The sequence below is a fragment of the Oncorhynchus tshawytscha genome, linkage group LG01, assembly GCF_018296145.1.
Source record: "Oncorhynchus tshawytscha isolate Ot180627B linkage group LG01, Otsh_v2.0, whole genome shotgun sequence".
NCBI lineage: Eukaryota > Metazoa > Chordata > Actinopteri > Salmoniformes > Salmonidae > Oncorhynchus > Oncorhynchus tshawytscha.
Window position 1 is genome coordinate 92,238,820 of NC_056429.1, and position 22,047 is coordinate 92,260,866.

The 22,047-nt window shown below is 43.1% G+C and overlaps 1 protein-coding gene across 2 annotated transcripts in view; it reads left to right on the forward strand.

Annotated features, from left to right (window-relative positions):
- Window positions 1-22,047, forward strand: part of LOC112261469 (protein kinase C epsilon type-like) — a 201,654-nt gene that overhangs the window by 169,486 nt on the left and 10,121 nt on the right. The window lies entirely within an intron of this gene.

Consider the following 22,047-nt stretch of genomic DNA (forward strand, 5'->3'; position numbering starts at 1 on the left):
CAAAACAGGACAGACTGATCTGGAGCCAATAATAATAACAGATAGTATATCATAAAGCTGTTGAAACAGAACAGACTGACAGCCAATAATAATAACAGATAGATCTGACTGAGCCAACAGATAGTATAATAATAACAGATAGTATATCATAAAGCTAAAGCTGTTGAAACAGAACAGACTGATCTGGAGCCAAACTAATAATAACAGATAGTATATCATAAAGCTATTGAAACAGGACAGACTGATCTGGAGCCAATAATAATAACAGATAGTATATCATAAAGCTATTGAAACAGAACAGACTGATCTGGAGCCAAACTAATAATAACAGATAGTATATCATAAAGCTGTTGAAACAGGACAGACTGATCTGGAGCCAATAATAATAACAGATAGTATATCATAAAGCTGTTGAAACAGAACAGACTGATCTGGAGCCAAACTAATAATAACAGATAGTATATCATAAAGCTGTTGAAACAGGACAGACTGATCTGGAGCCAAACTAATAATAACAGATAGTATATCATAAAGCTGTCGAAACAGGACAGACTGATCTGGAGCCAATAATAATAACAGATAGTATATCATAAAGCTATTGAAACAGAACAGACTGATCTGGAGCCAAACTAATAATAACAGATAGTATATCATAAAGCTATTGAAACAGGACAGACTGATCTGGAGCCAATAATAATAACAGATAGTATATCATAAAGCTGTCGAAACAGGACAGACTGATCTGGAGCCAATAATAATAACAGATAGTATATCATAAAGCTATTGAAACAGAACAGACTGATCTGGGGCCAAACTAATAATAACAGATAGTATATCATAAAGCTATTGAAACAGAACAGACTGATCTGGAGCCAAACTAATAATAACAGATAGTATATCATAAAGCTATTGAAACAGGACAGACTGATCTGGAGCCAAACTAATAATAACAGATAGTATATCATAAAGCTATTGAAACAGAACAGACTGATCTGGAGCCAAACTAATAATAACAGATAGTATATCATAAAGCTGTTGAAACAGAACAGACTGATCTGGGGCCAAACTAATAATAACATATAGTATATCATAAAGCTATTGAAACAGAACAGACTGATCTGGGGCCAGGCTAATAATAACAGACAGTACATCCTAAAGCTATCCAAGTAGGACAGACTGATCTGGGGCCAGGCTAATAATAACAGACACTATATCATAAAGCTATCCAAGCAGGACAGACTGATCTGGAACCAGGCTAATAATATCAGACACTATATCATAAAGCTATCCAAGCAGAACAGACTGATCTGTGGTCAGGCTAATAATAACAGACACTATATCATAAAGCTATCCCGTTATTTCAACATTCCAATTCTATTATATCACATAATCAACCCAGTGAAACTCAAACTAAACTTAATGGCGTCACTGTATTTTAATTGAGACAAGGATATCCCTGCCGGCCAAACCCTCCCTAACCCGGGCGACGCTTGGCCAATTGTGCACCGCCCCATGGGCTTCCCGGTCGCGGCCGGCTGTGACAGAGCCTGGGCTCAAACCCAGCGTCTCTGGTGGCACAGCTAGACCTCTGAGCCACCCAGGAGGCCAAACTAACTATTTTCTACCACTGCCAGTCACAGAATCATTGTCAGCCAATAGCAAAACAGACAAACTGTCAGAATGCGTCTTTGTGGCAAATCATAACATCATTGTAACAAATCATTCAATCCAAATGTATGTGTTTTTCATAATAAAACAGTATTTGATGTACAGTCCAGATTTCGGTGTCACGCTAACTTCGGGATCAGGGGCCATATGTACCAAACATCTCAAAGTATCAGATAAAACTGATCCTAAATCAGCAATCCTCTGAGATGCTTGATACATACTGACCTAGGTATTAGGGAGTCCAAAGCCAACTGAACCGGGTCTAAGTTGTTACAGGTGTGTGTTGTGTGTTGTTCTGCCCAGTAACGGGGCCCTGCAGGCTGTGTTTATGCCAGGTTGTTTACAGCTAGGGTTGATTTATTCTTTTTCTGGCGCTCCGTTTATCCTCTCATCTCACTGTTGTTTACCACACACAAATCCTGACTCTCTGGGCTACACAACTATGTTGTCCCCATGGAAAGTACATCTCTCTCCCTTTCTGGTAGCTATCAGTCTGCAACACGTAGGCCCAGCTTTAAACATTCCACCTCCTACAGTACATGGTTTTCTGGAGTTCCTCTGCCGTCTTCACAGTCTTCTAAGTGCACCTCTTGACCTGAGGACCAACCTGTGGTTGGAGTTGGGAGTCTGAAACCCACCCAGTCCATTTTCTCTCTGTTTTCCTCAACCAACCTGACCTAACAGGAAAAGTCCCATTTGGTGAATGAATGCTTGGTCTACGCCTCTCTTCCTGAACTTAGTCACTCTGAGAGCTAAAGGAAACAGCTAGGCTCCGATGGAAATAAGGTCAACACTTCCTAGGTCAATCTGATGTTAGAATCTTAGCTAGCCTATACTGCACAGGCATGTACTGTGTCTCGGGACCTTGGTCCAGTAAGGAACTAGTTGAGACACATTGTGTCTGTGATGGAGTTTGTACCAAACAAGCATGTGATCACTCACGAGGAGCCATGTTGGATTGAATTGTTGTTACTTAAGCTGGTCAATTGGGAGCGTATTCAGTATGCAAGCCTTTCTGGTTTTTTTCCCTCATTCACCCACTAACTCACTCACTCCCTCTAAAATAAATATTTAATGTTCCATACTCTCATTCACAAATGTTATTTGACCTAGGTATTGGTCAGTGTCCCTCTCTGATTCAGACAATAAGAGATACAGTCTTCTGTTTAGTCTGCAGCTCCAGGAGTTATGATTTAGTGTCCTCTTAGAGTGAATCACCTGCATAACATCAGGCCAACCGACAAACAATGCTATAAATTCAGTCTTCATACACTGAATGTGCAGTGCGGGTAGGTATTATTTAGTATTGGCTTCATGAGGTAGCTGATACTGTACACTCAAAGCTATTTTGACCCCTTGGTTACCGGGTAGATGAATGTTGTTGTGTCACCTACAGGCAGTCTGCTAAGTAGGAAGCAGGCTAGGAAGCAGGAAGTGATCAAACAGTGGGAATTGTGTTGGCTTAAATCAAAAGAATAATGGTTAATAGAATGGAATGAATTTCTGGCTATGTACTGTAGGTTATCTTTCTCTCTCCATTTCTCTCTCTCTCTCTCACACACTCCCTCTCTTTCTCACTCTTCCTTTCTCTCACTCACTCTTGTTCTCATTCTCTCTTTCTCCCTCCCTCTCTCTCTCACACACTCCCTCTCTTTCTCACTCTTCCTTTCTCTCACTCACTCTTGTTCTCATTCTCTCTTTCTCCCTCCCTCTCTCTCTCACACACTCCCTCTCTTTCTCGCTCTTCCTTTCTCTCACTCACTCTTGTTCTCTCTCTCTCTCTCTCTTCCTTTCTCTCACTCACTCTTGTTCTCTCTCTCTCTCTCTCTTCCTTTCTCTCACTCACTCTTGTTCTCTCTCTCTCTCTCTCTTCCTTTCTCTCACTCACTCTTGTTCTCTCTCTCTCTCTCTCTCTCTTCCTTTCTCTCACTCACTCTTGTTCTCTCTCTCTCTCTCTCTTCCTTTCTCTCACTCACTCTTGTTCTCTCTCTCTCTCTCTCTCTCTCTCTTCCTTTCTCTCACTCACTCTTGTTCTCTCTCTCTCTCGCTCTTCCTTTCTCTCACTCACTCTTGTTCTCTCTCTCTCTCTCTCTTCCTCTCTCTCACACACTCTCTCTCTTTCTTGCTCTTCCTTTCTCTCACTCACTCTTGTTCTCTCTCTCTCTTCCTTTCTCTCACTCACTCTTGTTCTCTCTCTCTCTTCCTTTCTCTCACTCACTCTTGTTCTCTCTCTCTCTTCCTTTCTCTCACTCACTCTTGTTCTCTCTCTCTCTTCCTTTCTCTCACTCACTCTTGTTCTCTCTCTCTCTCTCTCTCTCTCTCTTCCTTTCTCTCACTCACTCTTGTTCTCATTCTCTCTTTCTCCCTCCCTCTCTCTCACACACACCCTCTCTTTCTCGCTCTTCCTTTCTCTCACTCACTCTTGTTCTCTCTCTCTCTCTCTTCCTTTCTCTCACTCACTCTTGTTCTCTCTCTCACTCACTCTTGTTCTCTCTCTCTCTCTCTCTTCCTTTCTCTCACTCACTCTTGTTCTCTCTCTCTCTCGCTCTTCCTTTCTCTCACTCACTCTTGTTCTCTCTCTCACTCACTCTTGTTCTCTCTCTCACTCACTCTTGTTCTCTCTCTCTCTCTCTCTCTCTGTGTGTGTGTGTTAGACTGGGCTGAGCAGTGAGCTTGTGTTTGGGACAGGAAAGCGGGTCAGACTCTAGCTTGTTCCTAATCAAAGCGTTCTGGCTGCATGATTTTAGCGGTGCATGTAGCCATAGCGAGCCTCCTTAGGGCCTTTTTGATTAGACGTATGGTCTGAATGACTCTTTATTTTAGGGTTTATTAATAATCACAGGGAGCATGTTGTAGCTTTAAAGGTCAACTCAGCGATGTTCTGGCTGCATGATTTTAGCGGTGCATGTAGCCATAGCGAGCCTCCTTAGGGCCTTTTTGATTAGACGTATGGTCTGAATGACTCTTTATTTTAGGGTTTATTAATAATCACAGGGAGCATGTTGTAGCTTTAAAGGTCAACTCAGCGATGCACAAAGTAAATGGCAGTATTGTAGTTGTTCATTCGCTGTAGAGCTCTGGAAGTGGGCCCTTAGTCTGTTACTTCCATAGAGTAGTTCTTGTGAGCCCTTTACGATGTTGAAATAGCTTTCTGATTCCAGGTAAGGCTATTGTATTCTGTCAGTGTATTTCGCTTTGTTTGGACTGGGCAAATCAATGAAATCAGTGAGAACCAGGATGTGATGCACGCATGTTTGCATGTGAGGTCTAACGTGATTAACGTAGTGTCACATACTTCACCTGAGTTGACTCAGCCTTGCCTCTCTGTGACCTGTTGAACACACCAATCAAGAATACAGACATCCCTTACTGGAACACCCTGTGCAGTCGGTACATGACCCCCCCCCCACGCACACACGCACACACACACACACACACACACACACACACACACACACACACACACACACACACACACACACACACACACACACACACACACACACACACACACACACACACACACACACACACACACACACACACACACACACACACACACACACACACACACACACACACACACACCTCTGAGAGAGAAAATAAAACAGTGGCTAGGTTTTGTTAGAGACAGTAGCAGTTTGATCTGTTAGTGTTGTGGGACAAGTCTGGACTGGCTTGCAGTTAACTGGTAGAGGCATGTATGTCACTGTAGATAGGGAGATGAGAGGAGAGGAGAGGAGAGGAGAGGAGAGGAGAGGATGGGAGAGGAGGGATGGGAGAGGAGAGTGAGGGAGAGGGAAGAGAGAGGAGAGGGGAGGAGGAGAGGGAGAGGAGAGGAGAGGATGGGATGGGATGGGATGGGAAGTGTAGGGAGGGGAAGAGAGGAGAGGGGAGGGGAAGGGAAGGAGGCTGTAAGCTACTGTAGATGAAGAGAGGAGAGGAGAGGAGAGGAGAGGAGAGGAGAGGAGAGGAGAGGAGAGGAGAGGAGAGGAGAGGAGAGGAGAGGAGAGGAGAGGAGAGGAGGCTGTAAGCCACTGTAGATAGGGAGGGGAGGGATTTTATGTATAGAGGAGTCTATCACCAGGCTTTCTGTCCATCCTCCTTGCTCTGCACAAGCTCACCTGAGACTGGAGACCCTATGGGCGGCATTCACAACATAGCACGGCACAATACACACACAATCATACTCACATGCACCACAAAGGCCACCCACATACTGTGTACATGCTCAGTTCACATGCACACTCATACACCTCTAAATTTATGAACCTAACTATAAACATGCTGTGCATACATACAAACATTCCACCCAAGTGTGACATGCATACTGTGAAATAAAGAGGCATTTAAAGCTACCCCAGATATGATACGACAGTAACCCCCGTATTCTTCTTCTCCATGACCTCTGTGTCCTTTTGACCTCTCTGTGACCTTTCTTTATTCAGATACCTCCTCAGATTATTCTAATTTCTACCAGATTTCTATCCCTCTTCATCTTTCTCTCTTTCTCCCTCTCCTTCACCCACCCTATGTCCATTGCTATGTCAATGGGAGATTTTCTGAAAACAAGATTGTCATTTTTCTACCAACTCCAATAGTTAGTGTATCTAAAGGAAAACAGCCCACATTCTGTCTATGGCCTCCATTGATTATCTGTGTGTGTTAGCTTAGGAATGTTTTTTTAGTTTTTTTATTTAACCTTTATTTAACCTATTTAACTAAGTCAGTTATCCATGCGCCACTTCAACCCATTGTTAAAGGTGAACCGTATTAAATGAGGCCGAGGTTGCAGTACCTACAGCTTCCACAGGATGTATAGAGTCTTCTCATTTGATTCTGATTTGATTCTTGGTAGATCCGACCAAAGGGAACCGATTCCCTCCGACCACCAACTTGATGCATCGTCTCGGTGTTTTTCCGGACATTTTTTCCAGACGACCAGCTATCGAATTTACATCGCCTCCTGATGATTTTTATAGCTTATTAACATGTAGTAATACCTAAAGTTGCATTAGAAAGGTATTTCGAAGTGTTTTGTGAAAGTTTATCGTCGACTTTTTAACTTTTAAAAAATGACGTTACGTTATGAAACGCTATTTTTTTCCGTTTATCACACAGTTTTCATAGATCGATATCTAGGCTATATATGGACCGATTTAATCGAAAAAAAGACCCAGTATTGATTATGGGACATCAAGGAGTGCCAACAAAGAAGATGGTCAAAGGTAATGAATGTTTTATATTTTATTGTGCGGTTTGTGTAGCGCCGACTATGCTAATTATTTTGTTTACATCCCCTACGGGTCTTTTGGGGTGTTACATGCTATCAGATAATAGCTTCTCATGCTTTCGCCGAAAAGCATTTTAAAAATCTGACTTGGTGCCTGGATTCACAACGAGTGTAGCTTTAATTCAATACTAAGCATGTGTATTTTAATGAACGTTTGGGTTTTAACTAATACTATTAGCGTTTAGCGTAGCGCATTTGCATTTCCAGAGCTCTAGTTGGGACGTCTGCGTCTCAAGTAGGATGAAGAGGTTAAGAACAAATTCTTATTTACGATAACGGCCTACCAAAAGGCAAAAGTGTAACGTTCGTCGTAGGTGGAAGAAGAGGAGGACCAATGCGCAGCGTGGTAAGTGTCCATATTCTTTAATAAAGTAATTGAACACTGAAAACAAAACAATAAAACAACAAACGAACAGTCCTTTATGGTGCTGAAAAAACACTGAACAGAAAACAATCACCCACGAAACACGAGTCACTGAGTAAGAACACTGAGAGAATATTTGGCATTGTGTCTGTTCACTGAGAGAATATTTGGCATTGTGTCTGTTCACTGAGTAAGAACACTGAGAGAATATTTGGCATTGTGTCTGTTCACTGAGTAAGAACACTGTGTAACGATCAAACAGGGTGGAGTAAGGTGAGGACCAAAGCGCAGCGTGGTAAGTGTTCATATTTTTTATTAAATAACTGAACACTGAACAAAACAATAAACGACAAACAAACAGTCCCGTAAGGTGAATGGAAAAAAACACTAAACAGGAAATAATCACCCACAAAACACAGGTGGGAAAAGGCTACCTAAGTATGATTCTCAATCAGAGACAACAAATGACACCTGCCTCTGATTGAGAAACATACCAGGCCAAACACAAAACCACAACATAGAAAAACGAACATAGACAACCCACCCCAACTCACGCCCTGACCAACCTAAAACAAAGACATAACAAAAAAAATCTAAGGTCAGAACGTGACAAAAAGGCCTCCTGCGGGGACGGGAGCTGTGATAAAGAAAAGATATATAGGTCAAACACACATCATGACGAGAGACACCACAACACTACATAAAGACCTAAGAGACCTAAGACAACAACATAGCATGGCAGCAACACATGACAACACAGCATGGTAGCAACACCACATGACAACAACATGGTAGCAACACAACATGGTAGCAACACAACATGGTAGCAGCACAAAACATGGTACAAACATTATTGGGCAAAGATAACGGCACAAAGGGCAAGAAGGTAGAGACAACAATACATCACGCGAAGCAGCCACAACTGTCAGTAAGAGTGTCCATGATTGAGTCTTTAAATGAAGAGATAGAGATAAAACTGTCCAGCTTGAGTGTTTGTTGCAGCTCGTTCCAGTCGCTAGCTACAGTAAACTGAAAAGAGGAACGACCCAGGGACGTGTGCTTTGGGACCTTAACAGAATGTGACTGGCAGAACTGGTGTTGTATGTGGAGGAAGGGCTGCAGTAGATATCTCAGATAGGAGGGAGTGAGGCCTAAGAGGGTTTTATAAATAAGCATCAACCAGTGGGTCTTGCGACGGGGTAAACTGAGATGACCAGTTTATAGAGGAATATACAGTGCAGTGATGTGTCCTATAAGGAGCATTAGTGGCTAATCTGATGGCCGAATGGTAAAGAACATCTAGCCGCTCGAGAGCACCCTTACATACCGATCTATAAATTATGTCTCCGTAATCTAGCATGGGTAGGATGATCATCTGAATCAGGGTTAGTTTGGCAGCTGGAGTGAAAGAGGAGCGATCAAGGTAACCAAGTCTAGATGTAACTTTAGCCTGCAGCTTTGATATGTGCTGAGAGAAGGACAGTGCACCATCTATCCATACTCCCAAGTACTTGCATGAGGTGACTACCTCTAAACCCTCAGAGGTTGTAATAACACCTGTGAGGAGAGGGGCATTCTTCTTACCAAACCACATGACCTTTGTTTTGGAGGTGTTCAGAACAAGGTTATGGGTAGAGAAACTTGTTGGACACTAAGAAAGCTTTGTTTTAAATCATTTAACACAACATTCGGGGAGGCATTATAAGTAGAAGTATAAGACTGCATCATCTGCATATAAATGGATGAGAGAGCTTCCTACTGCCTGAGCTATGTTGTTGATGTAAATTAAGAGTGTTGGGCCTAGGATCAAGCCTTGGGGTACTTCCTTGGTGACAGGCAGTGGCTGAGACAGCAGATTTTCTGACTTTATAAACTGCACTCTTTGAGAGAGGTAGTTAGCCAACCAGCCCAAGTCGGTTCCTCTCTTTGTTCGGGCGGCACTCAGCGTTGCCGGTCTTCTCGCCATCATCGATCCACTTTTCATTTTCCTTTTGTTTTGTCTTGTCTTCCCATACTTCCCATATTTGTGGTCTCAATTCCCTCATTACATGTTGTTTATTTACCCTCTGTTCCTCCCATGTCTTTGTGCGGAATTGTTTATTGTAAGTGCATGTGCACGTTTTCTCTGGTGCGCGACGGGTTTGTATCCATTTGTTTGTTGTTCTGGTTTCCAGTGGTTTTATGAATAAAACTGCTCCGTTGATTACCCAGTTTTGCTCTCCTGCGCCTGACTTCCCTGCCGCCAGTTACGCACTCCCTACACTACACTAAGACCCCTCAGAGACACCAATTCTCCTCATCCAGCCCACAAGAATGGAATGGTCTACCGTATCAAAAGCTTTGGCCAAGTCAATAAAAATAACTACAGATTACTTAGAATCAAGGGCAATGGTGACATCATTGAGGACCTTTAAGGTTGCAGTGACACATCCATAACCTGAGCAGTAACCAGATTGCATGCCCGAGAGAATACTATAGACATCAAGAAAGCCAGTCAGTTGATTATTGACAAGTTTTTCAAACACTTTTGATAAACAGGGCAAAATAGAAATAGGCCTTTAACAGTTAGGATAAGCTTGATCTCCCCCTTTAAATAAAGGACAAACCGTGGCTGCCTTCCAAGCAATGGGAAACTCCCCAGAAAGGAGAGACATGTTAAAAATGTGGGATATAGGCTTGGCAATGATAGGGTCAGCAACCTTAAAGAAGAAAGGGTCTGCAACATCTGACCCAGATGTTTTTTGGGGTCAAGTTTAAGGAGGTCCTTTAGCACCTCAGACTCAGTGACTGCCTGCAGGGAGAAATTTGTAGCGGGGCAGGGGAAAAATAGGGAGGAGCATCAGGGATAGTTGCATTAGAATGTGTGGGAGATGAGATTATCTGTTTTCCAGAACTTCTTGGTGTTAGACCCACAGAGAAAGAACTGCTCCTTAGCGTAACTAATTTTGGCCTTCCGGATAGCCTGAGTGTACTTATTTCTCATTTGCCTGAACGATAGCCAGTCAGCCTGAGTATGCGTGTGCCAAGCCTTTCGCCAAATGCAATTCTTGAGGTGGCGTAACTCTGCATGATCACGGTTGAACCAGGGGCTGAACCTGTTTTTAATTCTCATTTTCTTTATGGGAGCATGTTTGTTAACAATACCACTGAAAATATCAAAAAATTAGGTCCAAGCGTCTTCGACAGAGGGGATCAAGCTGATTCTATACCATTTTTACAGAGGCCAGTTCATGAATGAAGGTTTGCTCATTATAGCTATATAGCAAGCATCTATGACAAAAACAGGCTGTAAAACAGTGATCACTAAGGTCATTACAGAAAACACCAGACTAATACCTATCAGGATTATTTGTGAGGATAACATCGAGCGGAGTAGCCTTTTCTGGGTGTTTGGTGTCATACCTCAGTAATGACCAACACATCTGGATTGGAGCTGTGAACCTACACTTTCAATTGATACATTTTAGGTAATAAGCTTCTAGTGTTAGCATGCAGAAAACCCAGGCTATTACGAGAGCAGAAATCAGTGAAGCAGATATGAGAGCACAAGTCAGAATTGGGACTAGCAACAGTATGGGCCAGGGTGTACATGCACGTTTCCAGATATCATCAGCAGTAATACAATCAGGGCACGGCAGAGTCGTGTCTACTGTGTTCAAATCTATTCTCACAATGTCTCTTTTACAAATCAAATGACATTTTATTGGTCACATGCACTGAATTCAACAGGTGTAGTCTTTACAGTGAAATGCTTACTTAGGAGCCCATTCCCAACAATGCAGTTAAAAAGGAAGACAAATATTTGCTCAATAAAAAAGGAAACAGTAACACAAAAAACAACAATAACAAGGCTATATTCAAGGAGTACCAGTACTGAGTCAATGTGCAGGGATATGAGGTTGTTGAGGTAATTGAGGTAATACTGCATGTACATGTGGGTAGGGATAAAAGTGACAAGTCAATCAGGATAACCTGCCATAACCTGCCTTTCAAAGCATTTCATGGTTACAGAAGTGAGTGCTACTGAGCAGCAGTCATTTAGACAGGTCATCTTGGCATTCCTTGGCACAGGGACTGATGCCTGTTTGCTTGAAATATGTAGGTATTACAGACTGGGTCAGAGAGAGGTTGAAAATGTCAGTGAAGACACTTGCCATTTGGTCAGTGGTCATTTGGTCATCTGGCCCTGCGGCCTTATGAATTTTTTATTTTATTTTCCAAGATGGCGTAGCAGTCGGACATGTTTGTCTTTGTCTTATCCTGTGTCTTAATAGCTAATTTTTTCATATATATTTTAATCTCACTTTCTATCTACAAACTAAATGTACTTTCCTGAAACCCACTTCACCCAATGTGGTACGGATCTGCTATTTTTATTCCTTATAACTGGAACTTCCATCAGGAGCTAGCCAGCTAACTAGCTACTAGTCTTTGTTAGCCACGGCTAGCGGTCTTCACCTTTAGCTTGGACAACACCTGACAGTCTGCACAGCGCGGTATCAACCCAGAGCACATCGGATTACTTCTCTCTACTACATCACCGGATTCCTGACGCTCTGGATCATTACACCGGATCATCGCAACTAGCTAGCTGCAAACGAGTGGCTACTGTTAGCTAACGCCTCTGTCCCGAAGCAAGCACCAGTTATCCTTGAGCTATCCTCGAGCTAGGCCCATATACCAGCTAATTCTAGGGCTACAATACTTCTTTTGCCAATTGGCCTGGACCCTTTTTGTCGACACGGAGCACCTCCGATCCATCACGACTGGTCTGCCTTTGTAATCTCCCAATGTGGTCACAACAGGCTGAAGACCCATCTTATTATCCCCGGCCCGCTATCTTTCTGAATGCCATGTCCCCTGCTCGCCTAGCGTAGTAGTGACTACCGAACAGCTCCCTGACTCACCTATTGCTGCTCATTGGACCCTATGATCACTCGGCTACACAGCTGATGCCCCCTGGACTGTTTCAATAACACAGTCCTCATTATGTTTACCTGTCGGCCCCAGCCTCAAACTCAGGTCCTGTATGTACCTAACCGACCCGCTCTGCCCATTCATCACCTGTTACTCGTTGTTGTCTTAGCTCTCCCGATCAACACCTGTGATTGCTTTATGCCTCTCTAATGTCAATATGCCTTGTCTACTGCTGTCTCGGCTAGTTCTTATTGTTTTATTACACTGTAGAGCCCTCAGTCCCGCTTAACACACCATAGATAGCTCTTTTTTCCCACCCCACACACATGCAGAGACCTTACCTGGCTTAACTGGTGCCTCCAGAGACGAAACCTCTCTCATTGTCACTCAACGCCCAGGTTTACCTCCACTGTACTCACACCCTACCATACCCTTGTCTGTACATTATGTGCTGAATATATTCTACCACGCCTTGAAATCTGCTCCTTTTATTTTCTGTTCCCAACGCATTAGAAGACCAATTCTCATAGCCTTTATGTTACGGCTTTCTTCCGTCGAAGGAGAGTCGGACCAAAATGCAGCGTGGTTAAATCGAGACATCTTTAATGACGATAAATACGAAACATACAAAAACAACAAACGGAAATGTGAAAACCTAATACAGCCTGTCTGGTGACAACTAACACAGAGACAGGAACAATCACCCACAAAACCCACAGTGAACCCCAGGCTACCTAAATATGGTTCCCAATCAGAGACAACGAGAATCACCTGACTCTGATTGAGAACCGCCTCAGGCAGCCATAGACTATGCTAGACACCCCTACTCAGCCACAATCCCAATACCTACTAAAACCCCAATACAAAAACACAACACAAAATAAACCCATGTCACACCCTGGCCTGACCAAATAAATAGAAAACACAAAATACTAAGACCAGGGCGTGACACTTTAGCTGTACCATTATCAAACTCCTCCTCTGTTCCTTTGGTGATGTAGAGGTTAATCCAGGCCCTGCAGCCCCCAGCATTACACCTATTCCCCAGGTGCTCTCATTTGTTGACTTCTGTAACCGGAAAAGCTGTGGTTTCATGCATGTTAACATCAGAAGCCTACACCCTAAGATTGTTTCATTCACTGCTTTAGCACACTCCGCCAACTCAGATGTCCTAGCCATGTCTGAATCCTGGCTTAGGAAGGCCACCAAAAATTCGGACATTTCCATCCCCAACTACAACATTTTCCGCCAAGATAGAACTGCCCAAGGGGGCGAAGTTGCAATCTAATGCAGAGATAGTCTGCAGAGTTCTTTCATGCTATCCAGGTCTGTGCCCAAACGGTTTGAGCTTCTACTTTTAAAAATCCCTCACTGTTGCCGCTTGTTATAGACCCACCTCAGCCCCCAGCTGTGCCCTGGACACCATATGTGAATTGATTGCCCCCCATTTATCTTCAGAGTTCGTACTGTTAGGTGACCTAAACTGGGATATGCTTAACACCCCGGCCGTCCTACAATCTAAGTTGGATGCCCTCAATCTCACACAAATGATCAATGAACCTACCTGGTACAACCCTAAATATGTAAACACGGGCACCCTCATAGATATCTTCCTGACCAGCCTGTCCTCTAAATACACCTCTGCTGTCTTCAACCAGGATCTCAGCCTCATTGCCTGCATCCGTAATGGGTCCGCGGTCAAACGACTACCCATCATCACTGTCAAACGCTCCCTAAAACACTTCAGCAAACAGGCCTTTCTAATCAACCTGGCCCGGGTATCCTGGAAGGATATTGACCTCATCCCGTCAGTAGAGGATCACTGGTTATTCTTTAAAGGTGCTTTCCTCACCATCTTAAATAAGCAAACCCCATTCAAAAATGTTGAACTAAGAACAGATATAGCCCTTTGTTCACTCCAGACTTGACCGTCCTGTGGCGTACTGCATTAGCATCAAATAGACCTTTTCAGGGAAGTTAGGAACCAATATACACAGTCAGTTAGAAAAGCAAAGGCTAGATTTTTCAAAAAGAAATTTGCATCCTGTATCACAAATTCCAAAAGTTTTGGGACACTGTAAAGTCCATGGAGAATAAGAGCACCTCCTCCCAGCTGCCCACTGCACTGAGGCTAGGAAACACAGTCACCACCGATAAATCTACGATAATCGATAATTTCAATAAGCATTTTTCTACGGCTCGCCATGCTTTCCACCTGGCTACCCCTACCCCGGCCAACAGCTCTGCACCCCCTGCAGAAACTTGCCCCCCCTTGCTTCTCCTTCACCCAAATCGAGATAGCTGATGTTCTGAAAGAGCTGAAAAATCTGGACCCCTACAAATCAGCTGGGCTAGACTATCTGGTCCCTGTCTTTCTAAAATTATCTGCCGCAATTGTTGCAACCCATATTACTAGCCTGTTCAACCTCTCTAGTGTATTGTCTGAGATCCCTAAAGATTGGAAATCTGCTGTGGTCATCCCCCTCTCCAAAGGGGGTGGCACTCTTGACCCAAACTGTTACAGACCTATATCTATCCTGCCCTGCCTTTCTAATGTCTTCGAAAACAGATCACCGAATCACCGAAACCATTTCGAATCCATCCGTACCTTCTCTGCTATGCAATCTGGTTTCCGAGCTGGTCATGGGTGCACCTCAGCCACGCTCAAGGTCCTAAACGATATCATAACCGCCATCGATAAAAGACAGTACTGTGCAGGTGTCTTCATCGACTTGGCCAAGGCTTTCGACTCTGTCAATCACCGCATTCTTATCTGCAGACTCAACAGCCTTGGTTTCTCAAATGACTGCCTCGCCTGGTTCACCTAATTCTGAGATAGAGTTCAGTGTGTCAAATTGGAGGGCCTATTGTCTGGACCTCTGGCAGTCTCTATGGGGGAGCCACAGGGTTAAATTCTCGAGCCGACTCTTTTCTCTGTACATATCAATGTGGTCGCTCTTGTGGCTGGTGTTTCTCTGATCCACCTCTACGCAGACGACACCATTCTGTATACTTCTGGCCATTCTTTGGACACTTAACAAACCTCCAGACAAACCATTCAACACTCCTTCCGTGGCCTCCAATTGCTCTTAAATGCTAGTAAAACTAAATGCATGCTCTTCAACCGATCGCTGCCCACATCTGCCCGCCCGACTAGCATCACTACTCTGTATGGTTCTGACTTATAATATGTGGACAACTACAAATACCTAGGTGTCTGGTTAGACTGTAAACTCTCCTTCCAGACTCACATTAAGCATCTCCAATCCAAAATTAAATCTAGAATTGGCATCTTATTTCGAAAAAAAGCCTCCTTCACTCATGCTGCCAAACATAACATCATAAAACTGACTATCCTGCCGATCCTTGACTTCAGCGATGTCATTTCTAAAATAGCCTCCAACACTCTATTCAGCAAATTGGATGTAGTCTATCACAGTGCCATCCGTTTTGTCACTAAAGCCCCATATACTACCCACCACTGGATGCTCTCCTTGCCTGGCCCTCGCTTCATATTCGTCGCCAAACCCACTGGCTCCAGGTCATCTATAAGTATTTGCTAGATAAAGTCCCGCCTTATCTCAGCTCACTGGTCACCATAGCAACACCCACCCATGGCACGCACTCCAGCATGTATATTTCACTGGTCCTCCCCAAAGCCAACTCCTGCTTTGGCTGCCTTTCCTTCCAGTTCTCTGCTGCCAATGACTGGAACGAATTGTATAAATCACTGAGCAGCAGTCTGAGCAGCTTACCGATCACTGCACCTGTACCCAGCTCACCTGTAAATAGCCCACCCAAATACCTCATCCCCATATTGTTATTTATTTTTGCTCTTTTGCATCCCAGTATCCCTACATGCACTTCATCATCTGCACATCTATCACTCCAGTGTAAATGCTAAATTGTAATCATTTCGCCACTATGGCCTATTTCTTGCCTTACCTCCCTAATCTTACTACATTTTCACACACTGTATATAGATTTTTCTATTGTGTTATTGACTGTACGTTTGTTTATCCCATGTGTAACTCTGTGTTTTTTTTTTGTTTTTGTCGCACTGCTTTGCTTTATCTTGGTCAGGTCGCAGTTGTAAATGAGAACTTGTTCTCAACTGACCTATCTGGTTAACTAAAGGTGAAATATAAAATAAAATAATTGTTTTAACCTGTTTAAAGGTCTTACTCATATCGGCTACGGAGAGTTTGATCATACAGTCCTTCAGAACAACTGGTGCTCTTATGCGTGGTTCAGTTTCGCTTGCCTCGACGCGAGCATAGAAGACATTTAGCTCATCTGGTAATCCCGCATCACTGGGCAGCTCTCGGCTGAGCTGGGCAGCTGGGCAGCTCTCCGACGAGCATTAGAGCCAGTGAAGTAGGATTCGATCTTAGTCCTGTATTGACGCTTTGCCTGTTTGATGGTTCGTTGGAAGGCGTAGCCGGATTTCTTATAAGCTTCCGGATCAGTGCTCCTTAAAAGTAGCAGCTCTACCCTTTAGCTCTGTACAGATGTTTCCAGTAATCTTCTGGTTGGGATATGTACGTATGGTCACTGTGGGGACAATGTCATTGATGCACTTATTAATGAAGCCGGTGACTGATGTGGTAAACTCCTCAATGCCATTGAAGGAATCCCGGAACAGTCCTGTGGCTTAACGTCCACTTCATCGGACTGATTCCAAATTGAGCGGGTCATTGATATTTCCTTTTTGAGTTTTTGTAAGCAGGAATCAGGAGGATAGAGTTATGGTCAGATTTGCCAAATGGAGGGAGGGAGAGAGCTTTGTATGCATCTGTGTGTGGAGTAGAGGTGATCTAGAGTTGTTATCCCTCTATTTGCACTGGTGACATGCTTGTGGAAATGAGGTAAAACGGATTTCATTTTTGCTGTATTAAAATCACTGGCCAGTAGGAGCACCACCTCTGGATGAGTATTTTATTATGTGCTTATGGCCCTACACAGCGCGTTGATTGCTGTCTAAGTGCCAACATTGGTTTGTGGTAGTAAATAGACAGCTTATCGGACTCAGCCATGACTCTGAGAAGCATAGTGTATTACAGTTTTTAATGTCCTGTTAATACTTTAGGATAGTCTCGAATGGAGCTTGTCCAGTTAGACTCCAGCGATTGTACATTCGTCAATAGAACTGAGAGACACCTTGGCCCATCAGGGTCTTCTTCAAGTGTTGGGCATTAGGGCCTGGTCCGGGATAATCAATTTGTCTTTCGCCTTCGGCTCATTGAAGAAGAAGTGATCGCCCAAATCGAGGTTAGTGATAGCTTTTCTGACGCTTAGAAGTTCTTTTCTAAAAATACACAAAATACCAGTCAGGAGCCTGTAAAATGGCTGCCATTCCCCCCGGCGCCATTTTAGAACTTCTTGAATATTGACTTATTCACTATTGATCATGGGCTGGTACATGGTTCCTAATAGTGTGTGTGTGTGTGCATCTGCGTGTGCGGGTGTGTGTGTGTGTGTGTGTGTGTGTGTGTGTGTGTGTGTGTGTGTGTGTGTGTGTGCGTCTGCGTGTGCGTGTGTGTCTGTGTGTGTGTGTGCATGTGTGTTTCTGTCTTTTAAATGGGGAGCTCATTTGAAGCAGAGGGAGGGATGTTAGCTGTCAGAGCACTTAGGGTTACTGAGTACGTAATGGAAAAATCACTCCACAAGATTAACTCGAAACACAGGAAATGCTCTCAATTGAGCCTGATTGCTGTATGTGTGTGTGCGCGTGTGTGGATGATACAACCTTTTTTCGATGTATGCGAGCGTGTGTGTGATATAACATATATATTATTTTATTTTTTAACTCTGTTTATTAAGTTTTACACACACACCTACACACAGACAAGACAACACAAAACAATATAAATAATATACTCAACTAGAAAAAAAAATATATACAAATAAATACATCTAAAAAAATAGCTTTAAAGATACCATACTTTAGACAAGTTAAACACACCAGGCAGAAGGATACAAAGGTTAAAGGGCAATCTATAGTACAGGGACAGAGCAAACACCTCACCATTGTTCCTGTAAACAGTCAAGGGATAGGGGTGGAGAAATGCAACCACTCACAGACAGTCATGGCCACAGACCGACCATCCACTGGACCAAAAATAAAGTTTACAATACTTTAAAATGAAAAAAATAGAATGATTATTCATGTAGGCGTGAACAAAATGTAAAAATAACAGGGAAAAACAAGCTCACACTTCAGTCTCTGCCCGGGCAAGATTAACAAGGCATCCGCGGGTCACAATCAATAAGCACATGGACCTTAATGCCCGCCCCCAGCAAAAACACAGAGAGAAGCTCCTCCAACCCTTAAGTCACAGGGGGGTCAAATACAGACTTATTTTAGTTTTATTTGGAATGCCATCAGAGGATGAACTGTTTAAAGTAAGACCGGAATGGAGCCCAAGCCTCATTAAACAGTTTGGGGTTCCCACGTGAATTGAATTGAATGTGTTCTAGTTTCAGAGAGCACAACACATCTCTCACCCAATATTTATAAGATGGGGGAGCTGCCATCTTCCAGTTCTATAGTATTAGCCGTCTAGCTAAAAGAGTTGTATAAGCAACAGTGTCCGACTGGATTCTTGACAGGGGGTACCTATGGGCAGTACTCCAAAAAGGGCTGTAAGGGGAGACGGATCTATAACAGTGTCATATATATCAGAGAAACATTTCAATATTAATTCCCAGAAACCTGACAGTTTATGACAGCCCCAAAACATATGAGACAGTGTGGCTGCTTCCACTTTACATCTGACACAGGTAGGATCAAAATCAGAGAATATTCTTCTAAGTTTGGCCCCCGACCAGTGGATACGGTGAACCACCTTGAATTGAATGAGGCTGTGTCTAGTGCTAAAAGAGGACGAGTGCACCCTGTGCAGCACAGATTCCCAGGCGTCTTCCCCAAGTTCCTCCCCCAAATCCTTTTCCCATCGAGTCTTTAAAGACACCAAAGAAGGGTTCTGTAAGTCATGAATGATTGCATATACATCTGAAATTGCGCCCCTATGAAGCTTGTTCAACTCCAAGATGCTCTCTATAGCTGTATTCGCAGGCCTATTGGGAAATCCAGGTGTGTTAGCTCTGACAAAGTTTCTAGTCTGGAGATAGCGGAAAAAGTGGGATTGGGGAGATTGAATTTTTCATGCAGCTGAGAAAAAGAGGAAAATGTATCATCAAAGAATAATTGGGCGATATAACATATTTTCAATGTTGCCAACATCCTGAGGAAATGTCCTGACAGTGGTGATAGTAACTCATGTTTATTTATCATATACACAGGAGGCTGTTGAAGGGAGGACAGCACACAATAATTGCTGGAATGAAGTGAATGGATGGGTGCCAAACACAATTAAGGTTCCACCAGCCACCTGTGGTATACTACTATGATACAATTCTGTCTTCTTAATATCAGTTTTGATCTGTTTTGCAAGCAATAATCTCAGTTGGAGTTTGTTTGTTTGAAGCGTTCTTGAACCCAAGTTTCTTGTTGTAGTTTTAATGTCAGCTTGTATTCTACTTCATTTGTCTCATGCATGTTTTAATTCATCATTACAGTGTTTCCCCTCATTTTTGTAAGCAGCGGTGGCAAAGTTAGCCAAAGAATAACTTTGCTCCATTCTTTTCTTTTCTAGATACTTAATAATATCTGATTTTAGTCATTTAAGTTTACATTGAAAACATATTACCATCCCAAAAGTCTTTGAACCTTAAATTATACACTGAGTGTACAAAATGTAAAGAACACCTTCCTAATATTGAGTTATTTTTTTGCCCTCAGAACAGTCTCAATTCATCTGGGCATGGACTATACAAGGTGTCGAAAGCATTCCACATGTATGCTGGCCCATGTTGACCCCAATGCTTCCCACAGTTGTGTCAAGTTGGCTGGATGTCCTTTGGGTGGTGGACCATTCTTGATACACAGGAAACTGTTGAGTGGAAAAAAACCAGCAGCATTGCAGTTCTTGACAGAAACCTGGCGCCTACTACCATACTCTGTCCCAAAGGCCTTCCCTCTAGGGAAAAATGGGTTGTGCAAGGAATTAAAGAGAGATCCAAGAGCCAGAACGTTGATAAAACTATCAACATGGTAGCATGACTGCTTCTACGTGCAAAACATTAAGCCAGTTTCACTCAGTTGGTAGAGCATGGCACTTGCAACATCAGGATTGTGGGTTTGATTACCACTAAGGCCACCCATCTGAAAATGTATAAACAAACAACTGTAAGTCGCTTTAGATAAAAGAGTCTGCAACATGGCATATTATATATTATATTAGCTGCAACACCTAGGTTATCGAAGTATAACCGTCACAGGGTATACTCAATAAACTTCTTAAAATATCATTCCATTAGCGCTCTTGAGCACCTGCTGCTACACATGGAGAGGCCACTGATGCACAGTGCTGTGCAATCAAATCATTGATCATCGTCATCATCAATTGTGCAGACTACATCAACATGCTCATTTTAAACTTCCTGGGTTATTGGGTTGTATACATCTTTCTTGCCGCAGATAAATGAACCCCAACTAAAATACATTGAAATAGTTTTAATGGTTAGCTTGACCTTAAAGCTATACATGCCTTTGTACTAAAATGTCAATTGAACACCATGTCCACTAGACATTAGGAATCAGTGGGTGCAGAGTACAGTACAGTATCTTGCAGAAACATCGTTTTTTAAAAGGATTTTACAACATAGTTTAGTCTCATCTAGTAAGGAGAGAGAAAGAGAGGAATAGAGAGAGAGGGAGAGAAAGAGAGAGAGGATTATCCACCTGTTGACCCCTATGGAGGGAGTTCATCCAAGTATTCTTTGCATGCTTAGTACCAAACACTTTTTGAAATTCTTGCAATGTGCAGTAGATACCAGATGTTATAACATCAGGCCATAGTTGAGATGCCATGTTCATACATAGCACCTTGGCAGGAAAGTCTATGGCGATATTACCTGTACAAAATCAACGTTTTATGGGAATGAAGGAACCCAACTAAACATACCACATGCCACTCCCATGGGACATTGGATATTGTGGATATGCCTTCTGTAGGCCTCTAAAACAGAACAGTTGTATAACAGCCAAATTCGCACGCACAGGCGTGCACACACAAATACCCCCCACAAACACACACACACCCTCCCATTTCAGGAGGCTGTTTTCATGAAAACACCTTGGGCTGAATGGCATCTGAAAAGATGTTGACATATTTTCAGCAATCAACCATCAAACCCTGACCTGACTGGTTTCATGCTTCTCCCTGGCATCTTTCATCAGAGACCTCTTATCTTCCCTCTGTTCCTCCACTCCCACCATGTCCAACAGCACCCTCCATCCCTCGCTTGCTCCCCATGATAAAGGCGAGGAGCGATGAAGAGACACACGACTGTGTGTCTGTGGAACAGCTCTTTAACTTTGCACCCCCTATCACCCCTATCTATCTAACTATCTATCTATCTATCTATCTGTGTGTGTGTGTGTGTGTGTGTGTGTGTGTGTGTGTGTGTGTGTGTGTGTGTGTGTGTGTGTGTGTGTGTGTGTGTGTGTGTGTGTGTGTGTGTGTGTGTGTGTGTGTGTGTGTGTGTGTGTGTATACTGTATGTGTATGTCATCAGTAGCCTCCGTAGTTCCGATAGCTCCTCACAGTGCTCTTGGCCTCCATACTGGGAAAGTCCTATGCCATTGTTTCTGTTCACTGAGTAAGAACACTGAGAGAATATTTGGCATTGTTTCTGTTCACTGAGTAAGAACACTGAGAGAATATTTGGCATTGTGTCTG